Here is an 11,919-nt window from a genome sequence, read left to right as displayed (position 1 = left end):
ATAGGACCCAGTACTTCGGACGGCCACCTAGGCCTCCGCCACCTCAGTTACAGGGTTACAGGTATGACCGCTATACTCAGTCAGGACCAGGTGAGAGCTCACGGGCGTCGGGTTTGCAGCGACAACGAGGTTCTGCGCAGACATGGTCATTTCCTCCACGGTGTGACATCTGTGGTAGAGGAAACTTGGGCCAATGCCGAGCAGGTTCTGATGCTTGTTATACATGTGGGCGTCCGGGGCATATGATGTGAGATTGCCCAAATAGAGATTCTGGGGGAATGGCACAACTAGCGAGTTCAGCAACAGGATCATCTATGTCCGTGCATCCTTCAGGGCGCGAGTCTCAGTCTTCAGCTGGTAGAGGTCGAGGCAGAGGTAGAGGTTCCAGTTCAGGTGGTAATCAGAACCGTATCTATGCTTTAGCGGGTCGACAGGACCAGGAGTCTTCACCAGACGTTGTGACAGGTATATTAAACATTTGCTCTCACGATGATTATGCTTTGATAGACCCAGGATCTACTTTATCGTATATTACCCCATTTGTCGTGAGAAAGTTTGGTATAGTGCCTGAAATACTAAGTGATCCTTTTGCGGTATCTACACCGGTCGGAGAATCGATTATTGCTAGACGGGTTTACCGAGGTTGTACGGTGACAATTTGTAGTCATCAGACCTCAGCTGACCTAGTTGAGCTAGAGATGATGGATTTTGATGCTATCATGGGCATGGACTGGTTGGCAGCTTGCTATGCCACAGTTGATTGCCGAGCAAAGGCAGTCAGATTTCATTTTTCGGGTGAGCCAGTCCTTGAATGGGTAGGTAATACAGCAACACCCAGAGGTAGGTTTATTTCCTATCTGAAGGCGAGGAAAATGATCGCAAAAGGGTGCATTTATCATATTGTGCGAGTTAGAGATGGTCTGAGCTTCTCGGATTCAATCCTTTGGTGAATGCTTCAGCTGCCCATTCATCAGGGATAACTGGGAGCAACATTCTTTCTTTCTGGAATTGGATAACGAACTCTCGTAATAATTCGAATTCTCCCAGTGCGATCCTAAATATGTCGGCCTTCCGGGCTTGTACTTTTCTAGCCCCGCCGGCATGTGCCTTGATGAAAGAATCCGTGAGCATCTCAAAAGAATCTATGGAATTCTTGGGTAATAATGAATACCACGTTAGAGCTCCTCTCGTGAGAGTTTCTCCAAATTTCTTTAGCAACACAGATTCAATTTTGTGAGGAGCTAAATAATTTCCCTTTACCGCTATTGTGTAGGTGGTAATATGCTCCTGTGGGTCTGAAGTTCCGTCATACTTTGGCACTTCAGGCATTTTGAACCGCTTCGGGATTAGTTCTGGTGCCGCACTCGGCTTGTACGACAATTGAGTATACTTCTTTGAGTCTGGGCCTTTCAATACTAGTGGCGCACTTGGGATCTGGTCCATGCGGGCGTTTACTTTCCTCATAAATCGTAAAAGTTCATTCTTGAATGGGTCGTTCTCGTTGTTGAGACCGGATTCGCTCCCCCAGCCCCGTCGGAGCCAACTTCACCCCTTGGAGTGTTGTGGTCGACTTTCTGCGAGGTTTGATTTGCGGGAACACCGGGAGGAATTGGACCTCGTCTGTTTGCATTATTCGAAGCCCCCGATAGTGCCTGCTTCAGCTCCGTCATAACCTTATTCTACCGCGTGAGATGGCCTGGAATGATCGCATGTTGCTCTTGCAGGACCCTCTCTGCATCCACTACATGCTCCTCATCAACATCATCGGGAGTTGTCTCCCGAACCCGTCGAGGGTACTGTCTGTCATGCGCCGGCGTGGCGTCATTTCCCTCATTGCGGGTATCACTGATTGAATCCTCAAAATGAGGCTGATCCCCTCGAATTTCAGGGTTGTGCGTATTGTTAACAGTGTTATCTGCCATTTCTTGTGATTTTTTCTAAGACAAAATAATCAAATCGTGTTAATAAAAAAGGCAAGGATTAATTTAATTGCACGGTTGTCTAGGCCCTACGCTGGGCGCCAAATTATTTATTCGTAAAACGGTACAGTTGAATTTATACGTGGTTTCTACACAAGTGAACTAATTTGATCCTGAAATAATGCAATAATTGAAGAAATGTACAATACCTAGCCTTAAAATGTAGATAAAACAGTAGAGGTGATAGTTCGGGAACAAGATTTTCGGGAACAACAATGATGAGATCAAAAAGCAGAAAAGTAAGATTGTATTAAGCTTTGTATAGAATGTAGTATAAGTTTAGCGAGAAAATTCATGTCCCCTACAATGATAGTTGGGCTCACTATTTATAGTTGTGTCTAGGGAAGGAGGTCCTAGGATCGTGTCCTCCTTTAATGTCAATTATGAGGGTCATTGATGAAGATGTAACGGTGAACATAAATGCCAAATTCTCTGTAACGGGCCGTCGCTCATTATACTGCAGAATATTCCTTATTAAATGCTATCGAGCGCAGAGCATTTAATACACATTTATGAACGTTATCCCTTCCGGTGACAAGTGGAATGACTGCGTTCGGTATTCGGCCATCCCTATCTTGAGTTTCACGTTTCCTTCCTTTAGATGACCACGTGTCATATCATATTTCACCATATAGCGGCATAACAATAGAGTCTTTCCATCTGCGCTTTTTTGCGTCATGACCTCTTTGTTCTGCTCTTAATAATAAATAAAATAAAAATAAAAGCGAACAACATATCTATTTACTTTTTCATATTTGACAATTTATTGAACCTTTTAAAAAAAAAAACATTTTTACGTTACAAAATCAATTCAATCTATACCAAAACAACCAACTCTATATATTGATTAAATCTAACAGATTAACAAGTGGTGAGATATTCATTTTAATAAATAATTTATTAAAGAAAATAACAATAGAATAAAAATATAAACTAAAGTAGATCAATAATTTTAATATTATAAGAATTCTGGAACTCTGAAAATTAGTTAAATTAAAACAAATAATTAAAAAAATCAGTGAGGAAGCTATGACAAAATGAGAATAAGTTAAGCATTGAATTATAAGAGTTCAGATAATGAGAATAAGGTAAGCAATAAAATGTAAGAGTATAGATTCGATCTCCAGACCTCTCCTACAATTAGAACCCACATGAACCAACTCACCTAACTACTGTTTCTGACAAAAGGGTTCAACGTAATGTATTTATCAACTTTTGTTTTAAAAAAAATTAATTTCCATATAAAATAATAATTATTTTTACGAAGCGGATTCAACTGAATCAGCTTGAACCAACGTGGGTCCGCCCCTGCCTGAAATTCATTGAAAATATATATATGGGGCAATATACAATTTTTGAGCAAGATTGGAAGTAATTTGGACTGGTTGGTTATCAAAATTCGTAGTTAAAACCGAGTTTAAAAAATTCTTCTGTGACATATGTATGAAACATGTATCATGCATGTATCTCACACACAAGTATACATGGATATACATTTGATACACATTCGATACATATGTGATACACAAACGATACAACTGTGTGATACACATATTATCTTTTTCATGTTTATCTTCTACTTCGAATTTTCAATTCAAACTACCTCAAAACTCGATCAAATCATCCCAAAATTGAGATTCAAACTCCTTAAGATGTACCCACTTATTCCAACAACACCTACTAACAAAAAAAAAACAAATATTTGACCTTTTTTTTGTTGCTACAAATAGCTAATTGTCCAATATTGGTAGCATTTGATTAATATACGTAATATTTTATGAATTGACCAATTTTTATAGTAGTAATTTGTTTATGGGTGGCCATAACTGATAATTTTCCCTTTTTTTCAAAAGTGATTTTCTTAAAAGTACTTTTGGTAAGGAATATTTTGTGTTTGGCGAATTAATTTCAGAAATACTTTTGAGCAGGAATTAGAGTTTGGCAAAACTTTTAAAAAGTGTTTCTATATGTATTTTTCTCAAAAAATACTTTTCAAAAAGTGCTTTTAGGGAGAATTTGTTTTTCCTGTTTCTACAAAACTGCTCATGTGTCAACTCAAAAATATGTTATTTCTTTTTAAAAGCTTGGCCAAACTTTTCAACTTTGAAAAAAATACTTTAAAAAAAAGTGCTTTAGGCGTTGGATAAGCTTGGCCAAACAAACTATTAAAAGACTTATAGCCTGTTTGGCCAAGCTTCTCTAAGGCCAAACGTGTTTTTTTCCTCAAAAAAATATTTTTTTCTTAATTTGAGGTGTTTGACCAAGCTTTTTTAGGGAGAAAAAGTATTTTTAGGTAGAAACGAAAGTAGTTTTTGAAAAGCAGAAAAAAATAGCTTCTCTCCATAAACAAAATCAGTTTTGAATTTTCTTCCTACCAAAAGTACCATTAGAAAAATATTGTATATACCAAAATAACATTACTTAGTTTAAGTTATTAATTAATATATAATAATTTTTGGAGTAAACTTTCATATCTGTTGAATAATTGTTTTGATATATTTAAAGTACTTTTCAATTTTATTTTTATATTTTACTTAAATAAAATAAAAAATTTAATTATTGTCTTTAATAATAAATATTTTTGATTATTTATCTACTTATATAATATTAACTATTAAGTAAATCTCTTCATGTTCATATATATATATATATATATATATATATATATATATATATATATTCGTAATTTGATACTTAATAGCACTTTTTAAAAAGTTTGGTTAAATACAAATTGTTGCTTAAAAGTATTTTTCTAATTAATTATCCAAATACAAATTATTTTTTTCCAAAAGTATTTTTTTCGAAAAAAATATTCTCAAAATAAGTTAATCTTTCAACTTGGCCAAACATGATATTATACGGAACAATGGAATTAACGTAGACCCATGCTGAGTGACAGATTTGAAATAGCCCCACTCCCTTAATTAGTCCTTACACTTTATGCTCCATCTTTTGACTGAAAATTATGATGAAAGTTCTAAGTTCCTATTAATTGAAGTGGAATTATCCAATAATTCATTAGTCTCATTCTATGTAAAAGTGTTTGAATGGATCTAAGAAATTAAAGAAAACTTTTTAATATTAAAGCCAAATATATCCAAAGTTTCAAAAGTATCGTTTTTAATAAGTGAGTGGTAGTAAGAGTTTCATATGTTTTTTTTTTAATTTTAAATGATTGATGGTGAGGGTGCCAATAAGCCATGTCATTAAGGATAAATGAAAATAATGAGATTAACTATTATTAAAATATAATAAGTAGCATATCTTTTTATTTTGTGATAGCAATAAAATCTTAGACCTATTAAAAATACATTCTCTTCTTGAAATTGAGGTGGTATTTGGATAAATAATTTTGGGAAAACAAATTTTGATGTGTTTGGATTCGTTTCTTGAGATATATGTTTTTGAATTTTTAGATTAGATGCTTTATTAAAATAAATAACTGAATTTTTTCATATACGTATGTCAAATTTACCAGTAAAAAATGAAAATAGATTAACAAAATACCACTATTCTCTGAACGGCGATTGTATAATAGTAAATTAAATAACTTTGGTTTCCAAGTTATTTTGAAACTTTGAAGAACTAAAAGTTTGAAATGTCAAGTTGAATGAATTTGAAAGCAAACACTACGATTTCAGACTTATTTTTTTTTTCTGAAGAACAAAACAGTGAGAAAGTTGTATTACTATGTATTTTTTCTAGAATGTTTAAATAGTTAGGAAACTGCAGACAATAAATTTGCGTCAGTAAAATAATCGAGACTGAAAAATATTGTAACAATCGTAGTATTTGATTTCAAGTAATTTGAGTGTACAATCTCTATGAATCCTCTGATTCTTCTTTTCAATTGTAAATAAATTCAAGGGCCTTTAAGCTTGATCTTGAACCTATATTTGTTGTCACGAACGATGATCTTGAATTCAACTAGCACGAACTTTGATTTGAACTCGTACTCCTTGAATCTTGACTTGTTCTTCGTTCTTGAGCTTGAACTTGATTTCTTGAGCTTGAACTTAATTTCTTGAGCTTGAAGTTCTTCGTTCTGGAGTTTGAACTTGATTGCTTGAAGCTTGAAACTTGTAGAGAAATTTACGATGTTTGATCTACGAGCTCTCTCTTGCTTCTTGTTATAACTTCTAGTGTCTTTTCTGGGTTATGAAGACCCCTATTTATAGTTGTAAAAAGGAGGAGTTGTGATAAGAACAAACTTTTTCCGACCAATCAAATTGAAGTGTGACATGACCGCATTTGATTGGCCAGAACATGTTATTTTGACACGTGGCGCGATTTCATTAGCATTTTAATGTGACTTGGCATGCTTTGTCATTTTGACATGTGGCATGGTCCTATTGGCTCTTCCATTTGACGTGGCGTGCTATGTCATTTGACACGTGACATTGGGCATCTAGGAAGATGCCATCTTAGGCCTAATGAAGTGAACTCATCACTTGTAGCCCAATTAAATTGGACTTATATACTTAATCCAATTATATTAGCCCAAAATATTTATTTGGACTAATAGATTTAAAAATAATCCAATTTATTTTACTGAATTTAAATCCAATAAATTCTATATGTCTACAAATATCGCATGCTTCAAGACTCGTTGAGTTATAGGCTTGTCGTAACTGAAAACTGGTCACGAAGTATTGCTAACTTGATAAATTTGTCGCATGCCAGAGTAGAATGCAGAGTACTACCCATGTAATTTGTTACATATATACCCAATCAATTATATGAGCAATGTAATAATCATTTACCTTTGAATAAAGACAAGGACAAAACCATGCAAACTATTATTTTAAAATAAGTTGCTGCGCCAGTGCATCTCCATACCTCAGTAGGAAACTAAAATCAAGACTTATTGTAATGATTGGATCACATTCCTTTTTTATTGCAATGATTAAAAAACTTCACACAATTTGAATGCATTTCAATTATAAACTTCACATTCAAAACCATAAGACGTTATTTGAATACAAAACTTCACACAATTTGAATACAAGTCGTAGCCGCCAGTCATTTCAATTCCAAATAGCAATTTGAGTTGCTTTTGGATTCCTGCGATAGCTGCCGAGACGAGACCAATCCTACTACGAAGTAACAATGCAGTAGTCGAATTCTATCCGGAGTGCAAAATACGCAATCCCACACCGGCAATTCACCTCCAAGAACTGCCTTGTGACTTCTATAAATATAATACTCTTTATTTTATTAGTTTCACTTTCAAAGTTTGCAAACTACTTTGAGTCTACTTTTGACGAATTGGAAGTATTGACGACGAATTGGAAGTATTGACGCGAAGGTAATTTCTTCTTATTTTCTTGTGCTTTCTTTATTCTATTGTCTTTTTTTTTAGGTGAAACAAGAAGGATTTGTTCTTGTTTAACTAGATGATCCATGCATGAAGAAGACCGTCATAGGGTGTGAGGGGATGAGTACTCATCCTTGCCTGAACATCGGAGAGATTACTCTCAATGTGACTCGACTACCGGAAATATTACTCTCAATGTGGCCCGACTACCGGAGAGATTACTCTCAAAATGTGGCTCGACTATCAGAGAGATTACTCTCAAAATGAATGTGACTCGACTACCGGAAATATTACTCTCAATGTGGCCCGACTACCGGAGAGATTACTCTCAAAATGTGGCTCGACTATCAGAGAGATTACTCTCAAAATGACCTGACTATCAGAGAGATTACTTTTAATGTGGCTCGACTACCGGAGAGATTACTCTCAATGTGCCCCGACTATCGGAGAGATTACTCTCAATGTGCCCCGACTACCGAAGAGATTACTCTCAAAATAACCCGACTATCGGAGAGATTACTCTCAATGTGCCCTGACTATCGGAGAAATTACTCTCAATATGGCTCGACTACCGGAGAGATTACTCTCAATATGGCCCAGCTACCGGAGAGATTACCCTCAATGAAAATTATAGTTCATTTTAAGGACAAACCCACGAAGAGGCCAACTTAAGGTATAAAGGGACTTATATGTCCACCTTAAGATTGGAAAGTTATAAAGCTTCAACTCGAAGATGACATCGACTTGATGACATTGACTTGAACACTTGGAAAACTTTGAAGATTTGGCGGACTTTGCAGACTTCAACTCGAAGAGTGGTTGACTTTTAAAATTCAACTTGAAAAATTAGCGGACTTGAAGACTTCAACTTGGAGATTTGGAGAGCTTAAATATTTCAATTTGAAGAGTGGAAAACGTGGAGACTTCAACTTGAAGATCGACGGACTTGAAGATTTCAACTTGAGGACCAACGGACTTGAAGATTTCAATTTGGAGACTTTGAGGGCTTAAATATTTCAGCTTCTCTTTTGCTTTATATTGTCCGACTTTTATCTTAGTCGTATAATTTTCAGCTTTACGCGCTTATAACAAAAGATTCATATCTTGTCGTGGGAGAGTCCAAATAATGAACCGTTTGATTTCTCGAAAATTAGACTTCAATATCTAAAATATATCCAAAACTTAGAATCAAACTCCTTCACAATAACCCCAAATAATATATATTTTTTGAAACTAACTTTAGATTCCACCACGTTAAAAATTTTAGATTTGCGCAGTCTTACTAAAAAAATCATATCTTGGTGTAGAAAAGTCAAAATTATGAACCGTTTTATTTTTAAAAATTTAACTTGCAAATCTATAACATATTCAAAATACAAGATTTAATGCCTTAAGGATAGTATCAGATAATAGTTCGAAATCAATATTAAATTCTGACATGGCGACGATGTTAGATTTGTACGACTTTACCAAAACTTTTGTATCTTGATGTAGGAATATCGAAATCATGAACCGTTTATTCTATTGGAAACTTAACTTCCAAATATATAAAATATCCAAAATTCAAAATTTAATTCCTTAAGGATAGTTTCATATAATATTTCGAAGTCAATACTAAATTTTGACACACCGACGATTTTAGATTTGCGTGACTTTCCCAAAAGTTATGTATCTTGAAGTAGGGATGTGGGAATCAGGAACCGTTCAATTTCTTGGAAACTAAACTTCAAAATCTAAAACATATCCAAAATATAAAATTTAATACCTTACGGATAGTTTCAGATGATAGTTTGAAGCCGACTTGAATTTCTGATATGCCGACAGTTCCAAATTAGGGCGACTTCACCAAATTTTTTGTATATTGGTGTGGAAGCCCTGAGATTGTAAGACTCTTTTAATTGTCAGAAATTGAAATTAAAGAGCTTTATTCTCACCAAATGTCTTGGGTTCAAGTCTTACTGAATTTGAAACGTTACGAAGGCTCACCAAAAAAAACTTGAAGGTTTGGCGAACAAGAAGGCATAGCGAATCCTCGAACTTCAATGCAAATGCTTGGCAGCCTCCTAAAAGAGATTAATCATTTTATTGAAGACACCAATTTGCCATAGCGGCTTGCTCCTTTTAAATCAAATGGAATCCAAAATTTAGCAGAAGAATGGTATCTCAGCTGGATTTTCAAGTGCCGATTGAATGGATTACTTTCCATCGTACTTCATTCGGACACCGATTGGGGGATTATGTATCTTTTGAACTTATACGACTGAACTCAGAATGAAACTCTAAGCTGCCTACGTACCTCGGTGAAGAGGATCAAGTCATACTGTAGTTCAGAATGGGTAATTTTTTTTATATATTTTTTTTATTATTATTTTTTATGTCCTAACTTGTGCCTAGGCCGCCTCTTTCGAGGTTTTCAACCTAGCGGATTTTATTTTTATGTACTAACTTTTACCTAGGGCGCCTCTTTCGAGATTTTCAACCTAGTAGACTCTTTTTTTTAGTGGGCCGTACACAGTTTAGACTCATGCGGGCCAAGAATGTAGGAACATACAGTTTAGGCTCATGCGTCAAGGAGCGTTGCAACTTCAAGGATAATATTTCTTCAAAAACTTGCCATTGATAGGGCTGATTCTCATACCATCTGCATCAACCAACTTGTAAGCCCCACTTGAATAAGCTTCTTGCACGACATATGGCCCGTTCCATTTTGAAGTGAACTTCCCTATAGGTTTATGGGAAGTAATAATGTGTCTTCTTATGGCAAGGACTTGATCTCCTACTTGAAAGGATCTTGGGCGAACTCTTTTATTGAAGGCGCGAGACAATCAAGCTTAATAACATTTAAGATTCTGTTGAACTTCCAACCTTTTCTCATCAAGAGCCTCTAACTCTGCTAATGGAAGTCGAGCATTTTCTTCATCAGTGATGCCTTCTTGAATAGCTAATCGCAATGAAGGTATTTGACGCTCGAGTGACAAGACTGCCTCGACCCCATAAACAAGCGAATAAGGAGTCGCTTGTGTTGGCGTACGGTGAGTCGTCCTATATGCCCATAGAGCTTCTTCCATATGGTTATTCCAATCTCGTTTGGATTTGGAGACGACTTTCTTTAACAAGTTGCATAGAGTTTTGTTGAATGCCTCAGCTAGACCATTGGCGGCAACATTGTACATTGAAGAGTTACGTTGCTTGAAGCCAAAGCGATCACAAATCTTGTTCATCAACCTATTATCGAATGTCTTTCCATTATTCGTTATTATGTAATGAGGAATGCCAAACGATAGATTATGTTTACTCGGATGAAACTTGCAATATTTTCCTTCTTTACCTCCTTAAGAGCAACAACTTCAGCCCATTTTGAGAAATAGTCAGTTGCAGCCAAGATCTATAGGTGCCCACCAGAGGACTTTGGCAGTGGTCCAACAACATCCAATCCCCAAGCGTCAAACGGCCAGGATGCCACAGTCGGGTGCAACACTTCAGGAGGTTGATGAATAAAATTCGCATGGAATTGGCAAGTCTTGCATCTTCAAGCGTAGTCCAAGAAATCTTTTACCATTGTTGGACAATAATATTCCATCCTTTTTATATGGAAGTGGAGCTTTGGTCCAGACTGGTGTGACCCACATACCCTAGAATGTGCCTCTTGCAAAGCTTGGAGTGCTTCTTCTTTCCCTAAGCATCGCAAGAGTACTCTATCGAATGACCTTCTGTATAAAGTATCTTTGTAGTAAAGGAAGTGAGGTGCACAACGACGGATTTCAGTCCTTCTCCTCGGATATTCTGGAAGTATCCCATAACATAAGTAGTTGATAATGGGTTGTCGCCATTCTTCTTTCTCAACTTCAGAAACAACGACAAGATGCTTGAGTTCATTTTCTTCACCTTCAGCCTCATTTGTCAGCGGTGCTACCCATTTCTGGCAAACAGTAACTTGCGCTTGATCAGGCAGGGTTAACGACGAAGCTAGGGCAGCTAAAACATCAACCTTCTTATTTTCTTTCCTTGGAACATGCTAAATAGTCACATCACCGAGCCACCCCATCAAATTTTTAGCGTAATCATGATATGGGCGTAGTTCAGGCTTCTTGACCCCGTAACTACCTAGAAGCCAATTAACCACTAAATGAGAGTCACCAAAGACTTGCAATTGCAACCGCTTCATTTTGACAGCCATTTCAAGCCCAAGTATTAGTGCTTGATACTCAGAAACATTGTTAGAGCATAGTTGCGTCAACATAAAAGAGTAGGGCAAAACGTCACCTTGAGAAGTGACAAATACTAGACCAGCACCAGCTCCTCCACGATGCACAGCAACATCAAAGTACATCTTTCATGGAGGTTGAAGTTCAATGACCATTGCGTCCTCATCAGGTAGTTCGTCAGTTACCCCCCAGTCATCAGGTATCGGATGATCTACCAAGAAGTCTGCCAATGCTTGTCCTTTTACAGCCTTTTGAGGGATGTACAAAATCTTGAATTGTTGAAATTGGAGGTACCATCTCGCTAGTCGATCACTAAGAACAGATTTTGACATCACGAACTTGATGGGATTAGCCTTAGAAACAAGACGGACAACATGAGCTTGAAAGTAGTGCTTCAACTTTTGAATTGAGAAGACTA

The sequence above is a fragment of the Nicotiana tabacum genome, chromosome 9 (assembly GCF_000715075.1).
Source record: "Nicotiana tabacum cultivar K326 chromosome 9, ASM71507v2, whole genome shotgun sequence".
Taxonomy (NCBI): Eukaryota; Viridiplantae; Streptophyta; class Magnoliopsida; order Solanales; family Solanaceae; genus Nicotiana; species Nicotiana tabacum.
The sequence above is the reverse complement of the archived record's forward strand: the minus strand, read 5'-3'. Positions refer to the sequence as shown.